The sequence below is a fragment of the Ochotona curzoniae genome, unplaced genomic scaffold (genome assembly GCF_017591425.1).
Source record: "Ochotona curzoniae isolate NIBS_2020 unplaced genomic scaffold, NIBS_Ocur_1.0 scaffold_3835, whole genome shotgun sequence".
NCBI lineage: Eukaryota > Metazoa > Chordata > Mammalia > Lagomorpha > Ochotonidae > Ochotona > Ochotona curzoniae.
Window position 1 is genome coordinate 6,314,580 of NW_024467114.1, and position 13,508 is coordinate 6,328,087.

Consider the following 13,508-nt stretch of genomic DNA (forward strand, 5'->3'; position numbering starts at 1 on the left):
ACCCACGTGTTGTCATCTGGTTTTCAGGGAGGTGATCCTGTTGTAGTGGTCTCTCTCTTGTTTTTCACTGGGGCGGGGAAGGAAAGACAGCTAGGCAGTCAGACATGACAGGTGTCAGCAGACCTGGCTCCCTGTGTAGAATGACAGGTGGTAAACATGTGCGCCGAGATGGGAGAAAATGGACCTGGAGTCCATTCAGACCGGCAAGTTCAGTCCTGTCTTCTCTCAGCCACTTGCCAGTTGGCATCTCTTGATTCTGGTCCTCTGGAGTTTTTGATATCAAAGGCAAAGTAGGGCTCTCCATGGCTAATAGGGTATGGATTCAGTAGGGATTCGAAGTTAGCTCTGGAAGACTCTCATTTACTTATCAATGCTGATGTGGACAGAAGCATCTGGTGAAGGTAAGGTTATAATTAAATGACGATGTTTTATGACAGTTCTAATATCTCACTGTTATTAATACATTTATAACTGAATATCTTGCTCTTTTACTAATTTCACTATGGTGAGTTCATCTCTGATGTAGCATGTGTCAGTAGCCCATTGGTTTTTCTTCCTGAATGTTCTTTCACTGTGTGGCAAGAGCACGTGTTATTTCTGCATTCACCTGCTGAGGGGCGTTCAGATTTCCCAGGGTTTGGCTTTGTGGCTGATGTTGCCACGAGCCAGTCAGTGCCTGGGTGTAGGCTTTCTTTTCTCTTTGTTGGATACTTAGAAATGGAATATTCAGATTATATGATAGTCTTACGTTTGATTATTTTGAGAAGTGCTGTTTTTCTTGGGTTGACTTAGGATTTATTTTTTTTTATCTATAAAATGCTGCATCAGATGTTATTGTATCAGCTCTGCTTTTCAGCAGGGATGATATGAATCCAGTTACTGTGGCTTCAGGCTCTCAGCTACATGTCTTCTGTAAGACCTGAAAGAGTTACATACTCCTCATGCCTATAATCTTATGCTGATTGATTCATCATCAAATTAGGTCTTGGATCTATCTACACGTATGTATTTATATATGGAAAAATGTTTAAGGAGTAGCATTGTATTTTGTGTAGACCTCATGTATTTGGCTTTTCACTCGTACTTTATTTCTCCTTGTTCTAGCATCAAAAAGGGCTGATTAAGTTGGGCTTTTGGAAGCCTACTGGTAACCCCTCTCTGCTTCCCCTCCAGGCAGCAGTCCCTGGGCTCCGCTCAGGGTGGCCTTGGCGATGAGTGGACAGCCTCTGGCTGCACAGCCCATTGCAAAGGGGAGATCCAAGGCTCCGGAAGCCCTCCATCCTCCGTTGGATGTGTCTGGCAAAAAAATCAAAGAGTGACCCAAGGCAGGGAAATTGCTTCCGAAGGAGTGTCTGGAATGTCTCTTAGGACCCTTGGGGCTGGAGCTCTTTACTGGGCTCTCGAGGGCCAGGCTGGTGGGTGGAGAGGATGCTGTGGGAGGGCGGCCAGGCCTCTTACTGGGAGCAGGCAGGGCCGAGCCATGTGGAGTCTGGCTACTGAGTGGTTTCTCATTACCCACCTGTTCAAGCTGGTGCTTTCTCCTTTGTTTCTGAAGGTGCATCCTCGGGGCACACGTGTTGTCATTTGATTGTTTAACAAAACCTCTAGATATTTTTTGCAGTGCCTACTTTTTTGTTCATTAATAGGGGAATCTAGAAATCTGAATCACTTATGAGCATGTTTAAATTGTATATAAAATAGTTATAATATTATTTAGGATAGCTAAGATGTTGTTTATATTGTTAGACTTTTCAAGGAAACATATACACACGGTTTTTGATGCTTGAAATGATTACCCTGTTTTTTTTTGTCACAGTTTTATTAGATGAATTGAAAATGTAATTTACTGGGTAATAGTTAATGCTTAAAAAAATAGATTGAGGGCCTGATGCAGTAGCCTGTTGGCTAAAGTTCTTGCCTTGCACACCCGGGATCCCATATAGGTGTGGGTTCAAGCCCAGATGCTTCACTTTCCTTTCAGTTCCCTGCTTGTGGCCTGGGAAAGCAGTGGAGGACGGCCCAAGATCTTGGGACCATGTACCCACATGGGAGACCCAGAAGAAACTCCTGGCTCATGCCTTTGGATTGGCTCAGGTCCGGCCACTGTGGCCACCTGGGCAATAAACCAGCAGATGGAAGATCTTCCTCTCTGTAAATCTGACTTTCCAATGCAAATAAATAAATCTTTTTTTTTTTTAAGATTGGTTTTATTTACTTAAAAGTAGAATTACAGTGATGAGAGGAAGAGACAGAGAAATATCTTCTGTCTGCTGGTGCATTCCCCAGATGGCTGCAGTGTCTGGAGCTGGGCCAAGCAGAAACCAGGATGAGGAACTTCTTCTGGGTATCCCAGGTGGGCACAAGGCCTCCCTGAGCTAAGCCCAGCAGGTGCTTGCCTGAAAGAGAAAGTTACAACCAGGCTTCCAAAAGTTGAGATAAACCACCGCTTTCTATTTGAGCCATCCTTTGCTGTTTCCTCAGGTGCATTAGTAGGCAGCTGGATTGGAAATAGAGCAGCCCAGGTGTGAACTGGTACCCAGATGGGATGCTGGCATCACAGGTAGCTCCTTAAGGTGTTATCCCACAATGCCAGCCCCTATCCCATACTTTTCCTATGCAACAATGAAGCTGGTAGTTTAATTGTTTTTGGATAATTACACAACTCTTGAGTTGTTACAGTGATTAAAGAGACGTGCTGAGGATTAAATCATGGATGCTCACTGGCTTTTTTCTCCAAGGTGCTAAGTTACTAAAGGCTGCTGAATCATCTGGCTGTGATAACAGTACAGCTCAACTGTAGGGAGCTCTACCAGGCACAGCGAATTGGGTTTTCTATACAAACCTAGTGCAGTTACAATTATGTTTATGAAATTACTGACTGAACAAACTCTTTGCATTGTAAGAGTCCCAGTGTGAGTAAGTGGAAACCTGTTATGTAATAGCAGTATTCGTTTTACAGTAAAATGCTCGAGTGAGGTACCAGGTGCGTGTTTGCGTGGCTGACGCCTTCTGCAGAGAACCGGCTTGTTCTGTGGTTCTGAAATAGCGGTTCTCACTCCGTGCATGTGTCAGTCTGTTCCCACACATTGTGAACATCTTCACCTGTTGGCATCTCTAGTAAAAGTTTTTGATTTTTTTTCTTTGACATAGAAAGAGTAAGAAGAGGGGGAGAGATGCAGGCACCTATTTCCCTAAATGCCTGCAGAGATGGCTCTGGCACAGGCTGAGGCTCACAGGCAGAACTCCGTGTCTCCTACGTTGGTGACAGAGACCCGATTGCTGGGGCCATCCCCTGTTGCCTCCCAGAGCGGTATCAGCAGAAAACTGAAATCACAAGCGGGCTTGAGAGGCTGCTGGATTGAGCTGCCTCCTGAATGGTATCAGGTGGGCGCTGTTTCAAGTTCCAGCTGCTTTACTTTCCATCCACTGGTTCACTTCCCAAATGGCTGCAACAGCTGGAGTTGGACTGGTCTGAAGTCAGGAGCCAGGATCTAGGAGCCAGAAACTTTTGAGCCCCCCGCTTAAGTGTAGGCCTTGGGCCATCTTCTGCTGCTTTCCCAGATCATCGGGAAGCTGGCTTGGAAACAAAACATCCAGGACTCGAATTGGAACCTATGTGGGATACTGTGCCACAAGCAGAGGAATGTACCTTATGCCACAGTGTTGGTCTCATTAAGTATACAATCTTCTAAAAACAAAACAAAAAAAGAAAACTAGAAAGAAAGGAAGAACTGGCTTGGTGGGAAGTGAGCCCAGGCACTGTTGAGTGGAATGTAGACATTGCAGAGTGTCTTAACCCACTGCTCCCAAATCCTACCCCTGTTGGCAGGCGTGCTTCGCCAGTGAGATCTGGTAGGGCAGGTTAGACACTACACCGTTGTCCTCTGAATGTTTGTGACAACCAGCCTCAGGCAGCAAGTGTGGGCATCTGATTTCTAGCTGAGTCTTTTGTCTAAAATTGAGCAGTGCTGACCTGTGATGGAATAGAAATGATAAGAATAAACACACTTCTAAGAAACAAAGATTCACATTGTAGTTATTAAGGACGCACATTTTGGGAACTGGAGGTGGAGCTCCGTATGCACTTCCTCCCAGGAGCTGGTCTGGAAAACCTACGATCAGAACCCCAAGGCAGCCTGGCAGACAGGTTGGTTTGGGATTAGCAGGGGTTACGTGTATTGTGTCCATTTGTGGCTGGGGGCACTGGTGCCTGGTGGACAGCCCCTGGACTGTGCTGAGGGGCCTGGACTGCAGCACAGCATGGGGACCGCTTCAGGAACTGCATTTGCCGGATTACACGTTTCTGGCTGTTAGCAGGAGAAAAGCAGAATTCCCATAAATAGGATACATAGTAAGTTCATATGTTATGGGAAGGTATTTGCATCTTCATTGAATATTTTGATACAAGTCATAATTGTACAGTTAAACCTTAGGATACAATAATATCCTCACCTTACCAATTCCAAGATACGGGAGAAGAGAGCAAGGAAAGGCACTGAGGTTATTTTTTATTCCGTTGTTGTGTTCTTAGAGCCCAGGGTCCTTTCCCACAGTGGTGGTCCACAGGGTGGCTTCCCTTCTCCATTACAAAAGTGAAATAGCTGCTTCAAGGAACTTCCTTTTATTCCCAGTCAACACAATTAGCCTTCTCACTAGCTCTTTTAAAAGAGAAGTTATGATTGCTGAAATAAAAATAGAAGTTTTTCCTAAAAAAAAAAAAAACAAGAATAAGTTTGTTGTATCCTCTCTGCATGTGTTCCAGGGGAATAAGGATTAGAAAATGAACAATTAATTCTGTTTGCATATGTTTTATTTTTAGAGTAAAAAGTTACATATAATCAAGTTTTATGCCTTAACTGTTTCCATGTTAAAATTTAAATTTGGTTCTTAAAAGGGAAATATAGGCTAGAAACCATTTGAATGAATTTAGGGTATGGCATCATTTTATATGCTTTCATTTATGAATGAGCTCTTTAATCAAAACATTATTCCTTAAATAAAAATAATAGTTGTGACAAATTTCCATATATAGAGGAACAGATGAAAAGTTTAAATACATTTTTATCCCAACTTGTTTTTGTTAGATAATTAATCAAAGAAAAATAAAAAGTTTTTTAAAAGAACACAAAGTGGATGCAAAGAATTTAAATTTGATGAAAGTAACACATGTTGTGAATTCAAAGAACCAGTACAGACAAGACCCGATCTTTTGTATATTTTATATTGATAGATTTATGTACTGCTAATTGCTTGACTGGAGTACTGCTTTAAGATCCTAAAGGTGCCTTCAGAAACAGAAGCATAAAATTATTTTGTATACAAGTACACAATATTTATAAGTGTAGTTTTTTTTTCCTTGTAACAAGGAAATATTTTTGCATTCATGATATAGCATTTTATAGTATTAATATTCATGTTAATCCTTAATAAAACTTTCTATTCTCTTGTTAATGACATCATTGTCTGAGATAATATGGAATTTTAAAAACTGAACTGTCTCTATTCAAATATACTGTGTTGGTGGTGATTATTTTGTAAGTCTGCCGTACCTAGTCTACTCAGCTTGTGAAGTTTGCTTTCCTGTGGTGCATTTTGATAATAGAAAGGTCTGACTCATCCCGGGGGAAGCAGAGGGAGACTCATGATCTCACTTCACTCTGCCAGAGGCGGGGCAGCCCTGGTGTGGCGCCCGCTGGGCTCCTGTGCCTAGAGGAAAGACACAAAGATCGCCAAGGTCACGTTTCTGCCCGTCTCACTGCAGGGGAGCCAGCTCCGTTACTGGAGCTCCAGAGGTGGTGCTGGCCACAGTTGGTCAAACCCTCTCTGTAAGCCAGTTGTTGACGATGGAAAAGATCCTCTGTGGGTTGTTGACATGATCGGGATCGCTCTTAGCTGCCATGTGTTTGTCCCACCCTGATTCGTATGGAAGAAGAGAGGCTGTCTGAGCCAGAGTTCTGTTAGCAAATGCTACGTGGTGTGGGTATTGGAGAGTAAGCCAGCTGGGTTTGCCTAGCAGAATTCTGGATAAAGATGACCTTCAAAGAATGAACAGGCTTGAGGGCTGAGTGTTACAGACTTGCTGAAAGGAGAGTGTTCTGTCTAGTAGATGTATACCTTTGATCATCTGATCTAGAGGGACCTCCTTTTATCAAAAAATAGGAAGCCATGTGACAGGAAATCCTGGGAATTATAATTTTTTATATTAATTTAAAAAATTGCAGGACAAAGCAAGGCAGAGAGAGAGGAGGGGAGGGTGGGGTTATCTCCTATCCATCACTCGGTCCTCGGATCCCTCTTCCAGCCTGGACTGGGCTGAGCTGAGGCTGGGAGCTGGGAACTCAGTCTGGATTTCCTGTGAGACCCAGCACTTGACCTACAGGGTGTGCATGCAGCAAACTGCAGTCAGGAACAAAGTTGAATGTGGGAACCCACACATTGTTATACGGGATCTAAGCATCCCAAGGGTGCCCTGACTGCTGTGCCAAGCTGCACCTCTCTCCCTAGGAAACTCTTACTGAGCTTTGTCCACTGGTAATCCACATACACCTTTTGGCATTCATAATCAATGAGACCCCAGAATAAACTGCTTTAATATTTTTTCATGGTTGTGGTTTTGCCGTAAATAGCTGAATAATCAGATGAGTCAGTATGGAATGTCATGTTGCCCACACTGAGATTCCACTCTCTGGGTGCTCTGCGTCCCTGCCCTCCTGCCAGCCTCTTTGGAAAGTCAGCACACCTCAGGCAATCGCACCCCCTTGTTGACTCCCTCCTGTCCTCGCCTGCCCCCACAACCTCCACTCCCTTGTGCATTCTCCTGTGCCCTGTTGAGCATTGTCGTCACCTCTGTACACTATATTGTTGATCACTTGTCTGATAAATTGATGCAGCATGTTAGATTGACTCTGCAGTGTGGTGGTAATTCAGGACCGGTGGGAAGACAAGTAGGAATTTGGATACTGTGATGTTGTCTGTTATTCTACAAATGATATAGTAAGAATTAGCCTTGCTCACAGAGTGACTTGAGGGGCGTGTACGTGGCTCAGTGAGGAAGACACTGGCTGGGGCATCCACATCCTGTATGGGAGGGCCTGTTCAAATCCCTGCTCTGCTTCTCAGTACAGCTTCCTGCTGCAGTGTATTCTGCGAGTTAGTGGGTAATGGGTCAAATACTTGGGACCCTTCCATCCACTTGATTGAATTTCACGCATCTGATTTTAACCTGGCCCAACCTCCGCTTTTGATAGCATTTGGAAAGTGAATGATCATGTTGAATACGCCTCTGTCTCTGTCTCTCTTTCAAAGAAAATAAGAAAAAAAATGAATAAACAATTTAAAAAGAAACACAGGCATTTGGTATGGTTGTTAGAATGCTGCTTGGGTTGTAAGAACAAAAGCATGTAAGTCATGACTTTGCTTCTGGTGCTGGCCCTCTGCTAATGTGTGCGTGGAAGATAGCTCGAGTAGTTGGCTTCCTGTCAGCCACATGGGAGGCCCAGCTTGAGTCCCGGGATCTCTTCTTTGGCCTTACCCAACCGCAACTGCTGTGGGAATTTGGTGACTAAGCCAGTGGACAGAAGACGTCTCTGTATGTCTGTCTCTATCTCTCTGCTTTTCAAATTAAATAAAGAAGAAAATAAATAAAAGAGGATAATTTGAATCCATAAACCCATATTTACACTTCTTGAGGAATTTTAGACACTTGAGCAATAATGGCTTAGAGAATAAAGTCAAACCAATGATAAATAAATGATTAAATAATAATAATATTAATAATGGAATCTCCTAGATTTTCTGATATGAAACAATATCCTAATTCTTTTTATAAAATTATTCTGATGTTGTGAATATTACCTGAAATTCATTCTACACTTGTGAAAGTGGTTGAATCAACATTACAAACATTACAGACTCCATTTGAATATACATTTGTTAGTTTTAGTTGCTGCCATTAAATTAAGCATCTTAAAGCAACAGCCATGTAATGATCTTGTGGGTTCTGCAGGCCAGAAGCTAGGATCCCGGGTGGGGATTGAGCAGAGAAGGACTCGCTACTGGGTCTTCTGCTTGGGCATTTCTGAGCTGAATCAAGGTGTGCTCCAGACTCTATGCTTTTTTAGGGCTCTGGAGAAGTGTGCACTGATGGCATGACTGGAATTTGTCCATGGCTTCTAGCTGATACCACCTGCAGTCTTTGGCCAGCCCCCCCTTCACTTCCTCGTGCTGCAAAGGCAGAGGGCCCTGGCAAGTCCCTGCCCAGTGTTGCATTTCTCAGACCCCAGTCCACTGCTCTCTCCTCTCCACCTGTCTCCCCCACTGACTCTGTTCCCTCCCTGTTCTGGGAAGGCCTCCTGTGATTCTCTTGAATCTGCCCAGATGACCTAGGCTAGCTTCCCTGTTGTGAGAACCACTGGTCAATAACTTTGGTTACTTTTCTGCACACAGGACCAAGGCTAGTGTTTGAGCAACCAGGAAATTGGAATCTTGGGGCACATTTTGTAAATTCTGCCTCCCATGACACCTAGACTACTTGCAATCTCAGGCTGACACTGCAGAAGTATCATTTGGCACAGAAACATGGGTTTGACCCTAGTTTGTTCTTCATCCTGCTGGGGCATTGAGTAATATGAATAGTATATGCACATTGTTATCAGTCTGGAACAATTTCTCCACTCTGAAACACATAAGGCCCCAGGGTTTTTGAAGAGATTGTGTAAGTGCTATAAAAAGTTACTGGTGAAAGATATTTTTGAAAGCATTTGTATCTATATTTTAAAATTCTGTGAAGTGGTCCATGTGTGGCACTCAGTGCTTGAGAGAACAGTTGCTAATATGCTCTCCAGCTTCAGATTTAGAAAGCCAAAAAGGACTTAGGAGATAGATTCATTATTTTGAGGATTCAGAAGGAGGCGTCACTATTATAGAGAAGGGAAAAGAAGGGAGAGAATAATGTTTTTGGAATATTTGGCAGTTCACTTTGCTCAGTCAGACCATCCACCTTGGGTGTGAGTGTGGATATGTAATAGAATCCCTGTAATCCATGAAGGTTGCTGTTTTCTTCATCTTGCAGCATGTACCTCAAACAAGACTCAAAGGGGCTGACTTGTGTGGGCCAGATGGCTACTTAGGGTGTGGAAATGAAACTCGAACTTAGTTCTAACTTCAAAGACTGTATGTCCTATTTGCTAAAAAATGGTAGTGAGTCTGGGATTTGCAATTTGATCTCCTGGGTCACTCTAAAGCTCCCCCAGAGAGTTGTTTTGGTTTTTACAATATTTCAAAATATTTAAAACATGTAAAAACTTCTTATGGGGAATGGATGATACTTGGCCTGATACCAGAGTTAATTTGGATTTAGAATATCAAGGGATTAACATTTTCCATTATTTTGGGATTTTTAAAACGTCAGCTAAACCTCAAGATTAGTCTCATTTGAATATTTTATTCTTAGATGAATTCGTTATTAAAAATTACTTGCTACAATATACCATCTCTCCAAAACCCAGAGTTCATCAATATAGCAGTCATTTTTAAGTCCTGGAAATAACAAATGTGTTTTTCTTTACAGAAGCATTTCTTTACATTCTGTGTTGCTAAATAATTTCTTGTTAATCTTTAGCTATCTCATTTGTTTTTCCTACCATAATAAAATATTCTTTTTTGAACAATAAACTGTTCCCCTGCTGTTTTATGTTTAAACTCCTCCTCGCTGTTTTGGTCTCTGTTTTCTCTGTGTAGTAAAGTGTTGACAGAAAGCAACAGTACAGCGAGATAAAAATACGCATCAATAGGAAGAGCAAATCACAGCATAGCCGTAAGTATTTTAGTTAGGGCATGAGCAACACAGCTGTAATAAGTAAACAGGAACTTTCTTTCGGGTTGTTGGTAAAATTATGTTCTATTGTCTTTAATTTTATGATTGATTTCAGGAAATTAAAACAAACTAGGTATGCATATTCAGGGTTATGCATATTTTTTGAAAAGTAAACATGAAGGCTAATGACTTTTCCAATGTCTTTGTTCTGTTCCTTTCACTTTGTTTTTTCTAATCCATGGGAAAATGTCCTACTTTTGCATTATTTACTATGATACATTTTTAAAGTCTTGGTTTTTGAGGACCAACTTTACAGGTCAACAAAATAAATTGCAGCTTAGCTAACATGATTTTCTAAACAAAAATGACTGTATAAAGGAAGCTTGGAGATGGAAAGTAGCGATGATGATATGAATATTCGAACATTTAGGCTGAAACTTAGGAAAATTCATATTGCCGTCAGCAGGAATGAATTAGCTGTGGTATGCTGGGAAGAGAAGAAGTAGATTGGAGGAGAATTGAGCTGTTTTTGCTGTAGTCATGGGGAAGGCTGCTCCCCATCTCTGTTAGCTGTTGGCTGTTAGCTTTTGGTGTGGACAGCATACCACTACAACTGGATTGTCTTGTATTGCTTTGGTGCTGTAAGATTAGAAGACTTGAGATTCGTTAGATTTCAGGGGATATGTTCCTTAATAAAAGGGACTTTAGTTTCTGGTACTTGCCCATCTTTTAGCCAAAAAGTACAGAAATAAAAGCAAAAAAAAAAAAAAAGATACAATGATACATGCTTTCTTTGATCAAGAAAGCATGAAAAGCAGTGAAAGATCAAAAGCTAATGCTTAGAAATAAAGAATTCACTCTTGGTTAGCCACCAGGCACACCACTGTCTGCTCTGAGAGGGGACCATCTCATGGGTTTGGATTTACAGCTAGAGTCTGGTCTTTGAAAATGGGAGGGTGGGACACTGAAGATGTGGCTGGAGGAGATGTGTGGTCCACTGTGTGTTGCTGCTGACAGTTTAAAGGGTGGCATTACAGCTTGCAGGTTAGTCTTTTGCCTGTGATGCTAGGCTAGCATCCAGTATTGGCGTGCTAGTCCAAGTTGTGACTATTGGCTGCTGAGCTAACTCCCTACTAATGCATCTCAGAAAACAGCAGAAGGTGGCCTGAATAGTCCCTGCCAATTGAGGGGGGACCTCAGTGGAGTTCTGGTATCCTGGTTTTGGCCTAGACCTGGCAATTGTGGTTATCTGGGGAGTGAACCAGTGGATGGAAGAACATTCTAATTACCTCCCTACTCTGTCACTCTGCCTTTCAAAAACAAGTAAATGCCTGTTAAAACCAAAAATCCAATATCTTAATTAAAGACCAAGTTTACAGTTTTGCAGATGGTGATATTTGCACTGTGGCATGGTGGCCTCGCGATCTGTGTAATTATCCAGGAACAAGGGCTTTGGGGGCCTGGCCACAGTGTAGAGAGCTGGCAAGGTCAGATAGGAGCAGGTGCCTTACAAAGCTCTGTAACACATTTGTAGAAAAGTAAAAATTAGGATACACCAGGGATTTGAGAGATACAAGCCTGACTTGGATTTTCTCACCTCCTAGTACGTGCCCTTGTCCACCCTGTGTAACCTCTCTCGAGGGCAGTTTGCTTGATTCTAATATGGCAAATTCTGTTCTTCTGCTTGACCTGGCAGGATTGTGTAAACAGTTCATCTCACCAACTTTATTAAGCAGTTAAGCAAGAAGTGACTTGCTTGGGAATCTTCCTGTCATGTGTAAGAAAAATCTGATGCAACTTTGTGAAGAAAAGAGGGACTGATTGACTCATGTGACTGCAATCCAGGCTGATCTTGATTTTCGGGCTGCAGTTCTTACTGCTTGTCATGTCTTGGCTCTGCTGCTGTCTGTCTTCAGCTTCTAAGTTAATGTGTCTTCAAGCTCCATACTGTGGGGAGGACAGCTACCCATGTCTTATTGTCTGACTGAGTTTCAATGCCTTTAAAAAATACTTAATTATTTATTTGAAAGATTTAGAGTGGGAAGGTGGGGAAAGATTGATTGATTAATTTTCCATCTGTTGGTTTACTCCCCACATGGCTGCAATGACTCTGCTAGTCCAAAGCCAGCAGCCTAGAACTCCATCTGGGTTTCCTTGCTTGGTGGCAGGGGCCCAAGCACTCAGAGCATCTTCTGCCACTCTGGACACTTCAACACTTATCTCACAGCAGTGAAGCAGAGCGCTGCCCTAGTGTGCTCTGCCACAAGCCTGACCCCGGGTCTCATTGTCTTGAACCAGCTCCAGAGTGTTCAGGCTCATCCCTGAAGCAGGTTTCCTAGCCAGGAGTATAATGATGCTGTTGGCTGTGGTTAGCAGGGGCCTGAAATTGATCCCCCAGTATACATGAGCTGAATGTGTGGTGATTTCCCAAAAGACCTTTGGAAAATACTTCACTAACATATGGGATCCTGTGTCATGTGAGCAACTGAGCACGCAACAGGACACTGCTGTTTTCTTGGTGAGTGTCCAGGGATCAGGGGGACAGGGAACCTTCCTGAAGCAGCTGAACATCAGCACAACTGTGTTTGCACCCTCTCTCTACTAGAGAATCCTAGATGGGGTGGTTTTTACTTCCTTCATGACCTTTAGGGAGTTTGGGAACAAACTTGGTCTTAATTTAAGAAAAACAAAATTAGCAAAACTTGCTAGATGCAATAACATAACATGATTTGTGCGGTCCTGGAACCTGCACTAAGAAATAGCAGTTCTTTGTCAGAAAGGTGCACATCATAGCCAAGATGGTAGCTCCATCAATTGTGAAATCTGTTATAAATCTCAGAGACTTCGTGGAGTCAAAATGAAAAGAATTGAAGTAAGGGATACTATGGAAACTCCATTAAGATTTTATTTGGGAATGCAGACAGTTGCAGGAGGCATGGCATGGCTGCCCCTGGGGAGAGCAGAGTCTTAGGAGATCCACAATAAACCAGCTTCAAAGAGACATGGGATTGCAGGATGTTGGACAGCCATAACTCAGGAAATAAATTGACATTTGAAAATTGCCTGCTTTGTCCCAGAAGCTTGATAGTCTCTGTATCATTTAGGCCTCATGACAATTCTGTTTTAGCAGTGGGGGAAAGCTGAGCTTAGAGAAGGTCTGTGTCTTGCCATAAGTGGGAGTCAAGTGGGTCAGTGGCGCTGCTGCTGTCATTCAGGTTTGCTAGGGACCTTTTTTTTTCATTCAAATTCTTCCTGCAAGTTCAATATATCCTGAGAGCCTCTTCTTGACTTCTTCTAGAAGATGGGGTTACATGCCAGTATTCATAAAATATTGTGAAATATTTGGCTGTTTTGGATTTGGAATGTGGAGAGAAGGCAGATAACAGTTTCCAAGTGGAAGGAAATCTTGTTCTTTAATAACAGAACCATCTAGGAAGACAAAAATTGAGCACTATTTGAGGGCAGCTGGTCTTTGAGATTATTTTAGTTGTTCCTTTTTTTAAAAAAAAGTTCTGAAAGTCAGAGAAGTTCAGGAAATACTCTGCATTCTGTCTAATTCTTGGAACCACATGTAAAGGAGCACATGGAATATGAAAAATTGCCTTTGCTCCCGCAAGTCTCAAGTCAACATTCAGGAATGAACTGTGTTGATTTACTTTGTGCAGAAGCAAGGCCCAGGTCTGCAGAATTGTTA

At 42.5% G+C, this 13,508-nt stretch overlaps 1 protein-coding gene across 14 annotated transcripts in view; it reads left to right on the plus strand.

Annotated features, from left to right (window-relative positions):
- Positions 1-13,508, plus strand: part of ADAM22 (ADAM metallopeptidase domain 22) — a 177,491-nt gene that overhangs the window by 27,347 nt on the left and 136,636 nt on the right. The window lies entirely within an intron of this gene.